Source organism: Heterodontus francisci, chromosome 12 (assembly GCF_036365525.1).
Source record: "Heterodontus francisci isolate sHetFra1 chromosome 12, sHetFra1.hap1, whole genome shotgun sequence".
Lineage (NCBI taxonomy): Eukaryota > Metazoa > Chordata > Chondrichthyes > Heterodontiformes > Heterodontidae > Heterodontus > Heterodontus francisci.
In genome coordinates, this window is record NC_090382.1 from 20,517,048 (window position 1) to 20,534,122 (window position 17,075).

The following is a 17,075-nucleotide window of genomic DNA, read 5'->3' on the forward strand; positions in this document are numbered from 1 at the left end:
AGAATTATATCCCAGGTTGTTAAAAGAAGCAAGGGTGGAAATTGTGGAGGCTCAGGCCATCGAAATTTCAATCCTCCCTGGCTACAAGAGTGCTGTCAGAGGATTGTAGGATTGTAGCCAACATTGTACCGGTGTTTAAAAAGGAAGGAAGGAAGGGATAATCGGAATAATTATAGGCCATTTAGCTTAACTTCAGTTGTGGACAGATTATTGCAATCAATTCTGAGGGACAGTATAAACCTTCATTTGGAAAGGCATAGATTAATCAAAGAAAGTCAGCATGGATTTGTTAAGGGAAGATCATGTCTGACTAATTTCATTGAATTTTTTGAGGAGGTGACAAATAGAGGTGATCAGGGCAATGCAGTGGATGTGGTCTACATGCATTTTAGCAAGGCTTTTGACAAGGTCCCACATGGTAAGCTAGTCAAATAAGGTAAAAGCCCTTGGGATCCAAGGGAGTGTGGCAAATTTTAACTAAAATTGGCTTAGTGGTAGGAAGCAAAAGGTAACGGTTGACAGGTGTTTTTGAAACTGGAAGGCTGTTACCAGTGGGGTTCTATAGGGCTCAGTACTTGGTCCTTTGCTTTTTGTAATTTATGTTAATGATTTAAACTCAAATGTAGGGGGCATGACAAAGAGGTTTGCAGATTATACAAAAATTGGCTGTGTGATTGATAGTGAGGAGGAAAGCTTTCGACTGCAGGCAGATCTCATCAGTTGGACAGAAAAGTGGAAAATGGAATTCAACCCAGAGAGGTGTGAGATAATGAATTTTGGGAGGTACAACAAGGCAAAGGAATATACAATAAATGGGAAGGTACTGAATAGTGTGGAGGAACAGATGGAATTTGGAGTGTATGCCCACAGATCCTTAAAGGTAGAAGGGCAGGTCGATAAAGTGGTTAAGAAGGCATATGGCATGCTTTTCTTTATTGGCCGAGGTGTAGAATATAAGAGCAGAGAGGTTATACTCAAACTGTATACAACACTTATTAGACCACAGCTTGAGGACTGCTTACAATTGTGGTCACAGGAAAGATGTCATTGCACTGAACAGGATACAGAGGAGATTTACAAGGATTTTACAGGACTGGAAAATTTTAGCTATGAGGAAAGATTGGATAGGCTGAGGCTGTTTCCCTTATAACAGAGGAGGCTGACTTAATTGTGGTGTATAAAATTATGAGGGGCTGAGATAGAGTAAATAGAGATGACCTATTTGCCTTAGCAGAGGAGTCAAAAACTGGGGGCACAGATTTAAGGTAATTGGTAGAAGGATTAGAGGGGAGATGAGGAAACATTTTTTCACCCAGAGAGTGTTGGGGATGTGGAACTCACTGCCTGTAAGCGTGGGAGACACAGAAACTCTCACCACATTTAAAACGATCTTGGACATCTACTTGAAGAACCGTGACCTCCAGGGCTATGGACCTGTGCTAGAAGGTAGGATTCGGCTGGGTAGCTCTTCGTCGACCAGCTCAGACAAGGGAAAAATGGCCTCCTTCTATTTCATAACATTTCCTATGATTTCAGGGTCAGAGAGGGAAGGTCATAGGGTATCGTGAATACATGGCAAAGGGTGAGATCCGAAGAAGGAATGGGTCAGAAGAAAGTGAAGGGAAAGAAGAATCCACGCGGGTGTTGTTGAAGCTTGCGATCCTTCATGCCTGAAAGGAAGTTTTTTGTTAAAGCGTCAGATGAGATGAAGGATGAAATGAAACTGAGGACCAGGACAACTTTGAGATAGAGTGAGTCGATGCTGCTGAAGATAGAGGTGGGCTTGTGCATGTTGCGGCATGTGGCTTTGAGTGTGGATCTCAGGCAGCGATGAGAACAGCTCAGAACAGCTCGAGGAATGCTGAATGTCTAGGAGAGATCTGTAATAGTGGGTGGATCTGCAACGTGAAGGGTGGAATCTCAGTTGGAATCCAATGAGGAACTTCAGTTAAGAAGATAGATTGGAGAAGCTGGGACTGTTTTCCTTGGAGAAGAGTAAATGAGAGGTGATTTGATAGAGGTATTCAAAATCACAAGGGCTCTGGATACAGTAGATAGAGAGAAACTGTTCCCACTTGTGAAAGGATCGAGAACGAGATGGCACAGATTTAAAGTAATTAACAAAAGAAGCAACGGCGAAATCAGGAAAATCTTTTTCACACAAGTGGTTCGGGTCTGGAATGCACTGCCTGACAGTGTGGTGGAGGTAGGTTCAATCGAGGCATTCAAGAGGGAATTAGACTGTTATTTACAAAGGAAAACTATGCAGGGTTATGGGGAGAAGGCAGGGGAATGACATTAGGTGAATTGCTCATTCAGAGAGCTGGTGCAGACATGATGGGCTGAATGGCCTCCTTCTGTGTTGTAACAATTCTGTGATTCTATGAAGTTGAATAAGTTAGAGCTGGAGACAGTTGCTGAGGAAGGAGATGTGGCTATGAAAGTGAGTTTTCATAGACATCTGATATGGAGCTTTCGCTTGATTATTTCAGAGGTTGGGGAAATTCCACCAGGTTTTTCTTGGGAATTCCCCTTGTTCAACCTCTCTCACAATAGTTTGGGAGTTTCCACTACATTTCAAACTGCCCATGGGTCTTTCAGAAGAGTCTGCTTTGAGGGACCAAACAATCTTTCCCTGCTGGATTCTGGAATCCAAATATACTGGCAGAATTTGTCTGAGATCATTTTGTAATGTTAAAATATATTAGTTTAAATTGGGGAAGAGGAGATAGTGGTCAGATGGTATTGGGGGGGTGGGTGATGGGTGAGGGGAGAATTTTTAAACCACTATTAATGGGTGAGTTGAGGCTGGGTGGGTTGTTGAAATTAATGATTTTTTTGGATGGTGACCACAACCAGCTCCAGTATGCCCATGTCTGGGTTTAAAGGAAGTGCATTTGAATGTCTATGAGTCAGGATTCATTACTGTCGGTGGGTGGGTACTTATCTCAGCAATTCACATCCGTGGGGATGTTGATGAGGTTTCACTACATTGAATTTGATTTACCTTTAAATTTAATGTCTCTAACATGGCTTTCCCAGAGCTCAGGAAACAGACCATGAAAATAGAGGTGAAATAGAGCCACAATTCAGGGGGTATTTAAGGTTGTGATTGCCCCAACTGAATAAAAACTCATTACTATAGCTCAGGACCGAGAACCAGAGAACAATCACAACACAGAAGGAGGACATTCATCCCATCGTGTCCGTGACGGCTGAGAAGAAAAGAAATAGAAACTAGCCTCCCAATCTAATCCCACCTTCCAGCACCTGGACCTGAGCCTTGCAGGTTACAGCACTTCAGGTGCATGTCCAGGTACCTTTTAAAAGAATTGAGGGTTTCTGCCTCCACCACCATTCCTGGCAGTGAATTCCAGACACCCACCACCCTCTGGGTGAAAAAGTATTTTCTCATGTCCTCTCTAATCCTTCTACCAATCACATTAAATCACCCCCGGTAACTGACCTCTCCGCTAGGGGAAACAGGTCCTTCCTGTCTACTCTATCTGGGCCCCTCATAATTTTGTACACTTCTATTAAGTCACCCCTCAGCCTCCTCTGTTCTAAGTAAAACAACCCTAGCCTATCCAATCTTTCTTCATAGCTGCAAATTTTGAGCCCTAGCAACATTCTTGTAAATCTTCTCTGTATTGTCTCCAGAGCAATTATGTCCTTTCCGTAATGTGGTGACCAGAACTGTACACAATACTCCAGCTGTGGCCTAACCAGCATTTTATACAGTTCCAGCATTACATCCCTGCTTTTAAATTCAATATCTCGGCCAATAAAGGAAAGCATTCCATACGCCATCTTCACCACTCTATGTACCTGTGCTGCCACCTGGACATACACTCCAAGGTCTCTCACTTCTTATACCCCTCTCAATATCCTCCTGTTTATTGTATTCCCTCACTTGGTTTGCCCTCCCCAAATGTATGACCTCACACTTTTCTGGATTGAATTCCATTTGTCACTTTTCCGCCCACTCAACCAAACCATTGATATCTTTCTGGAGTCTACAGCTATCCTCTTCACTATCAACTACGCAGCCAATTTTTGTGTCATCAGCAAATTTCCCAATCATGCCTCCCACATTTAAGTCCAAATCATTAATATATACCACAAACAGCAAGAGACCCAACACAGAGCCCTGTGGAACGCCACAGGAAACAGCTTTCCATTCACAAAAACATCCGTCGACTACTACCCTTTGTTTCCTGTCCCTGAGCCAATTCTGGATCTAACCTGCCACATTGCCCATTGCCTATGGGCTTTCTTTTTACTGACCAGTCTGCTATGCGGGATCTTGTCAAATGTCTTACTAAATACCTTTTGACAAGGAAGGAAGGAACGGGAAGGGAGGGATAGGGAGGGGGATGTACTGGAGGGATGGCACAGGAGGGAGGGACACGGGAGGGTAAGGCACTGGGAGAGGGACAGGAAAAGGAGGAGGAGGGAGGGGCACGGGAGCAATCACTACCCTTGTAACAGGATGTAAAGACAAAGTGTCAGCTTCCTTGACCTCTCAGAGGAGCAGTGCTTCCAGATGCTGAAATTAGTACATTGTGTGCTGTCAGACACCTGCAGCCTCCTATAACAAGACCTGTTGCCTGCTGGTCCCAGGGGCCACGTATTACCAGTTGCTGTGCCCGGAAATTGTTTGCCTCTGGTTCCTTCCAGGCCACTAAAGGAGTCATAACAATGATCTTGCTGTTTGTTGCATATAATTACACACTGCAGATAACAGATGGAATATTTGTTAGGGCTGGGAGTTACGTAAACTTACCCTGGTCATCACAATAGCCAGAATGAACCGGCCCTCAGATTTTCTTCCCTGGCTGTGTTCACCCAGGACCAGTTGCCATCAATTACACAGATGTGGCAATCTGAGCACCAACACAGTACGCAGGAGTTTTTATAAATCACAAGGGATATTCTTCCATCAATGTGCAGCTGGTGTGTGGCCACAAGAAGACATATCCCAGATTCCCTGGGAGGTGTCATGATGCTTTTATACTGAAACAGTCCAACATCCCAGACCTTTCCATTCCAGGAAGCAGGCTTCAGGGATGGCTTGTGCGGTACAAGTAATACCCCCTTCATACTTGGCTCATGACACCTGTGATAAACTGCAACAGTGCAGTGCCGGAACACTGAAACAAGAGCCACATGACCACCAGGTGTGTCATCAAACAAGCCATTGGAACGCTTCAGGTTCCGGATAAGTCTGGAGGTGTCCTTCAGTATTCGCCAGTGGGGGGCTAGAATCTTAGTGCTGTGCTGTGTCCTGAACAACATTGCACAGCAGAGAGGATCACAGGTGGAGGAGGAAGGTTTCGTCTCTCATCTTGAAGACATTGAAGAGGAGGAGGAGGAATATGAAGATGGGTCACCCATCGCCAGACCAGCTGCTTACATTGCTGCCCGGGATGTCAGTAATATCTCAAAGGTTCAGCGAGTGATGGCTCATGCAAGGAAACAGCACAAATGAAATCCTCCGTCACACTCCCCCTATCAGTACCATCCTCCAACCTCCCCCAGCTCCCCGCACCCTTTGTTTCAGTAGTCCTTCAACAACACGTCCACCCATTGGACATCCACCCAATGGGTCCCGTCATGTATTAGAACTAAATCAGATAGACAGCACAAAAACAAGCCATTTGACCCAACTGGCCTGTCTCATTCATCAGGAAGCAAGTGAAACAGCGAGTTGGCCTTTGAGACACAATAATGGGTAAGAAATGGAAGCGGTGCTAATCAATACATTTTATGTGGCATTATAAAAAATGGAAACTTAACAACATAACCTTGTGTCAAACACCTGTGTGCATACATACTCTAGTGAATTACAGCTGCTTCAATGTAAGCTTCATGCTGCTTCTATATAGTACATAGCCCCAAATTGTCTTGCCGTAACGTCAGCACATGGTGTGAAAATAAGCCATTTAGGAAAAGGAGGCCTTCAGTTTAATCCTTGGCAATGTTTCCCAAATCTCTGATCAGAAAGCTGTGATTTTCTGTCTGTTAAAGTGAAGCAGCAGGAAGCCGCTCTCTGACGACCACTTATTTTGGCCAGGTCAGAGGTTAGGATGCTACAATTGACAGTAACGTCAGCCAGTGCCCCCTCTTGGAATGCGGGATGGGAACAGAATCCCAGGGCTCTGGTTCACTTCACACTGTATAACTTGCCAGCCCACACTGCTGAAGCTCACATATGAATGGTGGTGGGATGCTGACATGTGTTGAACTGTACCCCAGCGAAGCCCTTCTGAAGAAGAGGCCAAAGCCTAGGGGAAAAGGATGACATGTTCTAAGCACTGTTAAACCCAAAGTGGAACCCTGTACAGTCCACTGGAGCTTTTGCTTGATCACTTCAGAGGTTGGGGAAATTCCACCAGGTTTTCTCTTGGGAATTTCCCTTGTTCAACCTCTCTCAGAATAATTTTAGAGATTCCACTGCAGTTCAAACAGCGCCTGGGTCTTTCAGAAGAAGCTGTTTTGAGAGACCAAATAATCTTTCCCTTCTGGATTCTGGAATCCAGATCTTCCAAATGAGTTTGGCAGGGATCATTTTGTAATGTTACTGTAGTTTTTTTTTTAACTGGAGAAGAGGAGAAATAGAGATAATCAGAGGAAATTTTAGCTCCAAAAACTAGGTGGGTTGGGGCTGGGTGGGTCATTGAAATTAATGATTTTTCGATCATGATTGCAACCGGCTCCAGTGCACCCACCTCCGAGATGAACAGAAGTACGTTTGGATGTCTGCAAGTAAACTACTCGCTGAAGCTGGGATATTCATTACTGTAGGTGGGCGAGTTCTTACCTCTGCAATTCACATCCTTGGCGATGTTGATGAGGTCTTTTTACATTGAATTTGACTCACCTTCAATTTTAATGGCTTCCACCTGTCCACCGATTTCACCAACTTGTCTATGTCCTTTTGAAGTTCTACACTATCCTCCTCACAGTTCACAATGATTGCAAGTTTGGTATCATCTGCAGACTTTGAAATTGTGCCAGTATACCAAGGTCTAGGTCATTAATATATATCAGGAACAGCAAGGGTCCCAACACTGATCCCTAAGGAACTCCACTGCAAACCATCCTCCAGCCCAAAAACAATCATCCATTAACCACACTTGGGAGTGGAGCTGAGCAGCAGACAGCAGACCTAGGAGGAAGCAAACCTGAGAGGGAGGTATAAAAATCGAGCCCTGGGCTCGAGGCCCTTACTCACCTCTGCAGCGGAGCGGCAGACAGCGGACTCTGTCTGTCTGTGTCGGGGCGCGCTGAGTTTAAAAAATCTTTCAGTGACATCACAGGAAATCTGTAAACTGATGGTTGGTAAGTAACAGCCCTTATTGCTTGTAAACAGCTAAAAAAAAATCAGAAAAAAGTTCTTTTCTTTTTAAGCCCTCAAATATCTACCTTGTGAGTGGTAAGGTTGGTACTAGCAAGGTTTTAGTTAGTGTAATTTAATAATAATTAATAATTAATTAGAATTGTGCTATTTGGACAGAGAGTAAGGCTGTGAGTTGTGTGTGAGGGATTTTACTGACGAGGGGAAGGAGGTGTTCTTTGATCGCTACTCTTTTTTGCTTTTTCAGCCTCTGCAGTACAGGGGAAGAAGCTGATTGGTAAGTAATTGGTAAGTTATTCTACTTATTACATGAGCAAAACATTTTTTTTATAAAGCTAAGTAATGGCAGGGCAACTCGGCCAAGTGGAATGTGCCTTCTGTGGTATGTGGAAAGTCATGGACGAACCATGTGTCCTTGACAAACACATCTGCAGGAAGTGTCACTAGCTGCAGAAGTTTGAGCTCCTGGTTTCAGAACTTGAGGGGCAGCTGGAGTCACTGTGGCACATCCACGAGGCAGAGAAATACGTGGATAGCACATTTCAGGAAGTAGTCACCTCCTGCACAGGCAGGGAGGGACTGGGTGGCTGCCAGACAGACAAGAAGGTTGAGGCAGGTAGTGGAGGAGTCCCCGGAGGGCATCCCACTTTCTAACCGGTATTCAGTTCTGAGTACCAATGGGAGAGAAGGTTCCTCTGGCGAGTATAGCGAGAGTCATGACCAGAGCACCATGGGTGGCTCAGCTGTGCAGGGAGGGAGGAGAAAAGACAAGAAAGAAATTGTGGTAGGGGATTCTATAGTTAGGGGAACAGATAGACATTTCTGTGGTTGCAGACGTGATTCCAGGATGGTATGTTGCCTCCCTAGTGCAAGGGTCATGGATATCACTGAGCAGCTACAGGGCATTCTGGAGTGCGAGGGTGCACAGCCAGAGGCCGTGGTCCACATTGGTACCAATGATATAGGAAGAAAGAGGGATGAGGTCCTGCAGAGTGAGTTTAGGGAGTTAGGAACGAGATTAGCAAGCAGGACCTCAAAGGTAGTAATCTCTGGTTTACTCCCAAGGCCACGTGCTAGTGAGTATAGAAATAGGAAGATACACCAGATGAATGTGTGGCTCGAGAGATGGTGCAGGAGGGAGGGCTTCAGATTTCTGTGACATTGGGAACAGTTCTGGGGAAGATGGGACCAGTACAAGCTGGACGATATGCACCTGAACAGGACAGGGACAAATATCCTTGCAGAAAGGTTTGCTAGTGCTGTTGGGGATGGTTTAAACTAGTTTGGCAGGGGGATGGGAACCTGAGGGCAGTTTCAGACAGGACAATTTCAGGTCAGGGAACGGAAGGCAGAAAATTAGTGAGTGACACAGAAAGACAGAAGAAGCAAAGGTTAAAAAGTGTATAGCACAGGAATTTGGCAGTGTTAAAAGGTATTTATTTTAATCCAAGGAGTATAGGAAATAAATACGATGAGCTGAGGGCACAGATAAACATATGGCAACACAATATTGTTGCTATAACGGAAACTTGGCAGAAAAAGAAATCTTATGACGATCATGGAAAACTTAATACTTCAGAAAACCTAGAGGAGTTTAGAAAGTGCAGGGGTGAAGTAAAAAAAGAAATTAGAAAAGCAAAGAGAGGACATGAAAAAATATTGGCAGTTAAAATCAAGGAAAACCCAAAGATGTTTTATCAGTACATTAAGAGCAAGTGGATAACTAACGAAAGGATAGGGCTTATCAGAGATGTACAAGGGAACTTACACATGGATGCAGAAGATGTGGGCAGGGTTCTTAATGAGTTTTTTTGCCTCTGTCTTCACAAAGGAGAGGGATGATGTAGACATTGTAGTAAAAGAGGAGGAGTATAAAATATTAGATACGATTAGCATCATGAGAGAGGAAGTACTTGAGGGTCTGACATCCTTGAAAGTGGATAAATCACCAGGGCTGGATGGATTGTATCCCTGGTTGCTAAAAGAAGCCAGGGAAGAAATAGTAGATGCACTGAAGATCATCTTCAAATCCTCACTGGATACGGTGAGAACAAAGAACAAAGGAAATTACAGCACAGGAACAGGCCCTTCGGCCCTCCAAGCCTGCGCCGATCCAGATCCTCTATCTAAACCTGTCGCCTATTTTCTAAGGGTCTGTATCTCTTTGCTTCCTGCCCATTCATGCATCTGACTCGATACATCTTAAAAGACGCTATCGTGCCCGCGTTTACCATCTCCGCTGGCAACGCGTTCCAGGCACCCACCACCCTCTGCATAAAGAACTTTCCACGCATATCCCCCCTAAACTTTTCCCCTCTCACTTTGAACTCGTGACCCCTAGTAATTGAATCCCCCACTCTGGGGAAATGCTTCTTGCTATCCACCCTGTCTATACCTCTCATGATTTTGTGCACCTCAATCAGGTCCCCCCTCAACCTCCGTCTTTCTAATGAAAATAATCCTAATCTGCTCAACCTCTCTTCATAGCTAGTGCCCTCCATACCAGGCAACATCCTGGTGAGGTGCCAGAGGATTGGAATTCTGCAAACGTTGTACCATCGTTTAAAAAGGTTGCAAGGGATAGGCCAAATAATTATAGGCTGGTGAGTCTGACCTCGGTGGTAGGTAAGTTATTAGAATCAATTCTGAGGGACAGGATAAACTGCTACTTAGAAAGGCACAGATTAATCAGGGATAGTCAACATGGGTTTGTTAAGGGAAGGTCATGTCTTACTAATTTAATTAAATTCTTTGAGGAAGTAACAAGGAGGATTGATGAGGGTAATACAGTGGATGTGGTCTACATGGATTTTAGTAAGGCATTTGACAAGGTCCCGCATGGCGGACTATTCAGTAAAATGAAAGCCCATGGGATACAGGGCAATAAATGAAAGCCCATGGGATACAGGGCAATGTGGTAGGTTGGATCCAGAATTGGCTCAGTGACAGGAAGCAAAGGGTAGTAGTTGACGGATGTTTTTGTGAATGGAAAGCTTTTTCCAGTGGCATTCCACAGGGCTCAGTGTTGGGTCCCTTGCTGTTTGTGGTATATATTAATGATTTGGACTTAAATGTGGGAGGCATGATTGGGAAATTTGCTGATGACACAAAAATTGGCCATGTAGTTGATAGTGAAGAGGATAGCCATAGACTCCAAATATCAATGGTTTGGTTGAGTGGGCGGAAAAGTGGCAAATGGAATTCAATCCAGAGAAGTGTGGGATAATGCACTTGGGGAGAGCAAATAAAGCAAGGGAATTCTCAATAAACAGGAGGATATTGAAAGGGGCAGAAGAAGTGAGAGACCTTGGAGTGCATGTCCACAGGTCCCTGAAGGTGGCAGGACAGGTAGATAGAGTGGTGAAGAAGGCAGGTGGAATGCTTTCCTTTATTGGCCTATGTATACAATACAAAAGCAGGGATGTAATGCTGGAACTGTATAGAATGCTGGTTCAGCCACAGTTAGAGTATTGTGTACCATTCTGGTCACCGCATTACAGGAAGGTCATAGTAGCTCAGGAGAGAGTGCAGAGGAGATTTACAAGAATGTTGCCAGGGCTTGAAAGTTGCAGCTATGAGGAAAGATTGGATAGGCTAGGGTTGTTTTCCTTAGAACAGAGGAGGCTGAGAGGTGACTTAATTGAGATGTATAAAATTATGAGGGGCCTAGATAGAGTAGACAGGAAGGACCTGTTTCCACTCGCGGAGAGGTCAATTACCAGGGGACACAGATTTAAGGTGATTGGTGGAAGTATTAGAGAGGACATGAGGAAATACTTTTTCACCCAGAGGGTGGTGGGTGTCTGGCATTCACTGCCAGGAATGGTGGTGGAGGCAGAAACCCTCAATTCTTTAAAAAGGTACCTGGATATGCACCTGAAGTGCTGTAACCTGCAAGGCTCAGGACCAGGTGCTGGAAGGTGGAATTAGATTGGGCAGCTAGTTTTTTCAGCCAGCACAGACACGACGGGATGAATGGCCTCCTTCTGTGCTGTAATATTTCTGTGGTTCTGTGGTTCTAACCACTACTGCCTGTTTTGTGAAAGTGTCCCCCAAAGCCGAGATCCTCATTCCAAATGGGTCATTAAAATGAAACAGGGAGTTAATTGAATGATGGGTTAGGCTCAAGGGGCTGAATATTCTCTTGCTGTTCTACAAGTGCTGCAATGGTGGGAGGTTTTGCTGTGTGTTTGCTGTGACCTAGTTATTTTGCCTCAGAACCTTTAGAGTTTTACACACTGAGGCAAAGCCTCAGATCAGAGCAGAAACAATCCATGGGCACAGCTTCACATCCTGGCCTGCAATATATCAAAGTTGGATTTGAACCGTGGCACAGAGTTAGTGGAATTCACAACCACATCGAATGGATGAGACGAATAGCACCGATGCATTTAAGTGGAAGTTAGATAAGTACATGAGGGAAAAAGGAATTGAAGGGTGTCGAAGAATGAGATGAAGTATAATGGGAGAAGACTCGTGTGGAGCATAAGCACTGGCATAGACTTGTTACACCAAATAGCTTGTTTCTGTCCTGTAAATTCTTTGCAACCTTTTGTATAGATACGCTGTCGGTTTTTGACACATTCTTTCCGTATAGTTTTTTCAACTCCAGAAATAATCTCGAAATGGAATATACAATTGGATATAATTAATTATTTTGTGGAAGATGGTTTCACTTACTATCTCTCAATCTTAATCTCTAGCAGTACATCGGTAAAACATTTTATGAAGTAATAGCGAATGAAATACTTTTTAAAGTGTAGTCACTGTTGTAATGTGGGAAATGCAGCAGTCAATTTGTGCACAGCAAGCTCCCACAAACAGCAATGTGAACAGGACCAGGTGATCTTTTTTTCCTGATGTTGATTGAGCGATAACTCCCCTTTCTCTAAATTGTGCCATTGGATTTTAAACCCCGATCTGAGAAGACAACCAGGCCTCGTTTTAACCTCTAATCCAAAAGACAGGACTTCCAACAGCACAGCTCGCCCTCAGTATTGCACTCCAGTGTAGACTTTTGTGCTCAACCTTCTGAATCAGAGACAAGAGTGCTACCCACTGAGCCACGGCTGCCAGGTTTATAGCTGGGTGCCCACATATCACTGATCTCCACCTTGTAGTTATATGAAGATAGTGAGGCATTTCATCGGAATTTAAGAACAGGAGTGGGTCATTCAGCCCGAGAGCCTCTTCCACCATTCAATGAGATCCGGGCTGATCAGGACTCCATCTGCTTGTCCTGGATCTGTAACCTGTCATAACCTTACCGAACAAAAATCTATCAATTTCACTTTGAAATTTTCAATTGACCCGCAGTCGCAACACTTTTTGGGGGAGAGAAAGTGCCAGATTTCCACTCGCCTTTGTGTGAAGAACGGCTTCCTGACATCACTGCTGAACACTCCAGCATTAATTTTTTAATGTTATGTCCCCTTGTCATGGATTCCTTCACCAATGGAAATCGTTTCTCTGTATCCAATCTATCGAATCACTGGTTGCCGTCTGATAACTTGTCCTCAGTGGCTGCTCTTCATGTCAGTCTAGGCAGAGAGCGTCGACAGACTATTCGACTGCCTTAGGCATCAGATGATTTTGATCACTCAAAACCTACGCCTGTGACCTGTGTATCAATCAATATCAATGCTCAAGAAGACAACAGTTTGGATACCATCGAACCATAGAAAAGTTACGGCACAGAAAGAGGCCATTCAGCCTACCTATCTGCACCGGCTGAAAAAACTAGCCGCCCAATCTAATCCCACCTTCCAGCACCTGGTCTGTAGCCCTGCAGGTTACAGCACTTCAGGTGCAAGTTATGAGGAACCTAGATAAAGCAGACAGGAAGGACCTGTTTCCCCTAGCGGTGAGGTCAATTACCAGGGAGCGCAGATTTAAGGTGATTGGTACAAGGAGTCGAGGTGATATGAGGAAAAATATTTTCTCCCAGAGGGTGGAGGGTTTCTGGAATTCATTGCCCAGATCAGTGGTGGATCAACTCATTTAAAAAGGATACTTCATGCAGTTTTGGCCTGTGTCAGCCCCAATCAAAAATTTCAAAAATGAAATCGATAGACTTCGGTCAGGCAAGGATATTTAGAATTTTGGAGCCAGATTGGGTAGATGGTGTTCTGGTACAGATCAACCATGATCTAATTGAAAAGCAGAACAGGCTGAAGGGGCTGAATGGCCTGCTCCTGTTCCTATGGATACATCAAATGAGTTGGGCCTCAAGGTGGGTCTGACCAGCGGTCGGCAACGTGTCTGTATAGGGGCATCAGTGTCTGTGGTAAAGATTTTGAGGGCTGTGGTCATTTTAAATGTCTTTCTCCAAGCTCTGAACAAGTTTAAAGGCTTGGAGCAAGACATTTAAACTAACCAGCAGCAAAAATAATTACAAAGGCTCAGGATGTCGGGGCATCAGGCTAGGTCCTACGGCCCACCAAAGTTTTGTGTCCATCCCGCCAATCCACCAATCAAAAGCGCAAATGGTTTGCTTGTGTGCGGATGGAAGAGGAACACGGGGGAGGCGGGACTCGCTGGGAAGACTGGAGCCGTCAATCAGCTGCTCCCTGCCCATCTCAGACCTGTGGAATCACCATGGAGAGTGTTGGTGTGAATAAACAGATAGGATAGTGCACAGGAAAGCAGTGATCGAACTGGAAAGGGAAGATTTCTTTGAGCTAGAGCAAGCTGTTGGATTTGTTTAGGCAGAGAGGCCATGTTCTCAGTTCTCCAAAGGCCCTGGTTTCTTTCAGAGTGCGGGCAGGGTGCTGAGCGGCAATGTGTTTTCACTCCTGGTGCATGGTGGGCAAAGTGGGGGTGGACACAGAGGAGAAGAGAGATAGAGGGAGGAGAGAGTGGGGGGGAGAGGCGAGGGCAAGAGAGAGAGTGGAGGGAGAGAGAGAGGGGAGAGAGGGAGGAGAGACGGGGAGAGAGAAAGAGAGAGTGGGGTAGAGAGCGGGGGGAGAGAGAGGAGAGAGAGAGAGAAGGACACAAAGAAGGAGAGAGAGGGGGACACAGAGCGGGGGAGAAAGGGGGAGAGAGAGTGGGGAGAGGGGCGTGACAGAGGAAGAGAGAGAGAGAAGGGGCACCGAAGGGGATGAGAGAGGGCAGAGAGACAGTGGGGAGAGAGTGGGTGACACAAGGGGAGAGAGGGGGTCACAGAGGGGGAGAGGGGGGAGAGCTGGAAGAGGCACACAGTGAGGGAAGAGAAAGAGAGAGGAGAGAGAGATGGGCACAGGGAGGGGGAGAAAGACGGACACAGAGAGGGAAGAGAGGGGGAGAGAGATGGACATGGGGGGGGAGAGACAAAGGGATCAAGATCAGACCTGACAGATGGACATCGATCTGAATACTTTGCATCGCTACATCAAGTGTGTGGGCAAACATTGTGCAAGCAGAAACAATGCCAGGTACCTCACTAAATAGGGAGAAGTGCATTTTAAACCGACTGTATTTTGTTGGCATTAGGTTGGCTATACACTTTAATAGAGATTAGTTGCCCCCTTGTCTGTGGCTCAATCAATAATTTTGTCCATGGTGCAACATGTTGGTCCCTATCAGTGTGGGTCTGACCAGAACTGGACACTGTACTCGAGGTGGGTCTGACAGGAACTGGACACTGTACTCGAGGTGGGTCTGACAGAACTGGACACAGTACTCGAGGTGGGTCTGACAGAACTGGACACTGTACTCGAGGTGGGTCTGACAGAACTGGACACAGTACTTGAGGTGGGTCTGACCAGAACTGGACACAGTACTCGAGGTGGGTCTGACCAGAACTGGACACTGTACTCGAGGTGGGTCTGACAGAACTGGACACAGTACTCGAGGTGAGTCTGACCGGAACTGGACACAGTGCTCGAGGTGGGTCTGACAGGAACTGGACATAGTACTCGAGGTGGGTCTGACCAGAACTGGACATAGTACATGAGGTGGGTCTGACAGGAACTGGACACAGTACTCGAGGTGGGACTGACAGAACTGGACACAGTACTCGAGGTGGGACTGACAGAACTGGACACAGTACTCGAGGTGGGTCTGACAGAACTGGACACAGTACTCGAGGTGGGTCTGACCAGAACTGGACACAGTACTCGAGGTGGGTCTGACAGAACTGGACACAGTACTCGAGGTGGGTCTGACCAGAACTGGACACTGTACTCGAGGTGGGTCTGACAGAACTGGACACAGTACTCGAGGTGGGTCTGACCAGAACTGGACACTGTACTCGAGGTGGGTCTGACAGGAACTGGACACAGTACTCGAGGTGGGTCTGACTGGAACTGGACACAGTACTCGAGGTGGATCTGACCAGAACTGGACACAGTACTCGAGGTGGGTCTGACCGGAACTGGACACAGTGCTCGAGGTGGGTCTGACAGGAACTGGACACAGTACTCGAGGTGGGTCTGACCAGAACTGGACATAGTACTCGAGGTGGGTCTGACAGGAACTGGACACAGTACTCGAGGTGGGTCTGACCAGAACTGGACATAGTACATGAGGTGGGTCTGACAGGAACTGGACACATTACTCGAGGTGAGTCTGACCAGAACTGGACACAGTGCTCGAGGTGGGTCTGACAGGAACTGGACACAGTACTTGAGGTGGGTCTGACCAGAACTGGACACAGTGCTCGAGGTGGGTCTGACAGGAACTGGACACAGTACTTGAGGTGGGTCTGACCAGAACTGGACACAGTACTTGAGGTGAGTCTGACCAGAACTGGACACAGTGCTCGAGGTGGGTCTGACAGGAACTGGACACAGTACTTGAGGTGGGTCTGACCAGAACTGGACACAGTACTCGAGGTGGGTCTGACCAGAACTGGACATAGTACATGAGGTGGGTCTGACAGGAACTGGACACATTACTCGAGGTGAGTCTGACCAGAACTGGACATAGTACTCGAGGTGGGTCTGACAGGAACTGGACACATTACTCGAGGTGGGTCTGACCAGAACTGGACATAGTACACGAGGTGGGTCTGACAGGAACTGGACACATTACTCGAGGTGAGTCTGACCAGAACTGGACACAGTGCTCGAGGTGGGTCTGACCGGAACTGGACACATTACTCGAGGTGAGTCTGACCAGAACTGGACACAGTACTCGAGGTGGGTCTGACCGGAACCATGTACAGTTTGATTGGAACTTCCTCTGACTGTATTTCTCCTGTTTTGTGTTTGTGGTCCAACATTATTCTGTCTTCGCTGTTGCAGCTCTGCGCTGTTTGGATATGTTTGGTGTTGAGATTACTGAGACTTGTAGCCTCTGCTGCTTTGCTTTTTCACATCTCTCTTTGCCCCTCTGATGAATCTTTAACCTTTTCTGTATATTTTTCTATTCCTTCCAGAGAGCTCCTTCTCCTTCCTGTCTGCAGGGTTTGTAAAGGTTACTTTTGCTCATTATACCAGTTTTAATTTGTTTGTTAAACTATTTCAGGTCTGGTCTGAGCTGATTATTTTTGGGTTTGTGTTTACTGAGCCCAGCTTGCTGTATTCTGGCTCCATATGGTAACATTGCCAACTTGTTTTTCTGATTTTGGTTCTGAACTGCCAGTGTAGGTCTGACAGGGTTAATCGTCAACCAAAGTGAATCATGATTGTGAAACTAACATTGTTGTTTCCTGCACCCGGTGTTTATAAGAAATTCATTTCCTGTCCTGGTTCTTCACTTTGCTGCTGTGTGAAATTTTTTGAGGTACGATAAA